Source organism: Gekko japonicus, unplaced genomic scaffold (genome assembly GCF_001447785.1).
Source record: "Gekko japonicus isolate JY-2015 unplaced genomic scaffold, Gekko_japonicus_V1.1 scaffold2784, whole genome shotgun sequence".
Lineage (NCBI taxonomy): Eukaryota > Metazoa > Chordata > Lepidosauria > Squamata > Gekkonidae > Gekko > Gekko japonicus.
Genome location: NW_015171586.1, coordinates 43024 through 44304, shown reverse-complemented (window position 1 = coordinate 44304; position 1281 = coordinate 43024).

Below are 1281 nucleotides of genomic sequence, written 5' to 3'. Positions count from 1 at the left end.
GCTTGTAGCCGCCACCACTTCCTGTGGCAGTGAATTCCATGTGTTAATCACTCTTTGGGTGAAGAAGTACTTCCTTTTATCCATTCTAACCCGACCGCTCTGCAGTTTCATGGAGTGTCCACGAGTTCTTGTATTGTGAGAAAGGGAGAAAAGTACCTCTTTCTCTACCTGCTCTTTCCCATGCATAATCTTATAAACCTCGATCATGTCACCCCTCAGTCGTCGTTTCTCCAAGCTAAAGAGCCCTAAGCGCTTTAACCTTTCCTCACAGGGAAAGTGTTCCAACCCTTTTATCATTCGAGTTGCTCTTTTCTGCACTTTTTCCAAAGCTATAATATCCTTTTTAAGGTGTGGTGACCAGAACTGCACACAGTATTCCAAATGAGGTCTCACCATTGATTTATATAGGGGCATTATTATATTGGCTAACAGGAGGACCCTTTTGTTCGCTGTACGGATGCATGTATATTAGTGATCTGGGTAAAACCACTGCCCCCTTCCATATCTGTGGCCAGATGCTTTGTCTGAATTACACTTTTCCTGAGATGAAGCCCCACCAAATAGAACCGAACAGGATTACTAGTAGACATGATTTGCATTGCATGGTAATTTTGATCCTTGGGATTTTCATTCAGAAGTCTGGTAATCAAAATAACTGAATTGTATTATTTTCTTTTCTTTTCATTGCTGATATTTTTTGTTTTAGGTATTTCCCTTTGAAACAAAAAGGAAACAAAAATCAAGGCTGACACAGAACGGAAGCAATGCCATGACAATATTATAGATGAAGGATAAAACTTTAAAACTGACAATGAATTGAAAATAACCTCCAAAAATGTTCATTCTGGTCCTGGCAGCTGATCCTGGTTTGTGGTTTCAGCTGCCAGGACCAGGTGCAGGAGACAGGGTGTTGTGACATCCGTTCTATCCAAGTTGGCTGAAGGAGGGTTGAGAAATGCATTGTTTTTTGCCACTCTGAAAAAAGATTCACGGCCTGTCTCCCTTGCAACGTTTGTGGTGGTTCTCTGCCAAAAAACATTGCAACCGAATCCACATCTTTAAAAATAATAGAAATGCAAATAATTTTACCATTTTCTCTTGCAACTTGAGCCACAGAAAGATGAAAATGCAACCAGTCATGCAATATCGATTTCCTCCCTCAGAACAGGAAAGAACTGCATTTATGGAGAAATGCCCTCTGCTCATATCTTTTGAAGGGTGTCGATACATGTCTGCCTGCAGAGTTCCAACTTGATAGCATGATGCTCACTTTGCCTGGGG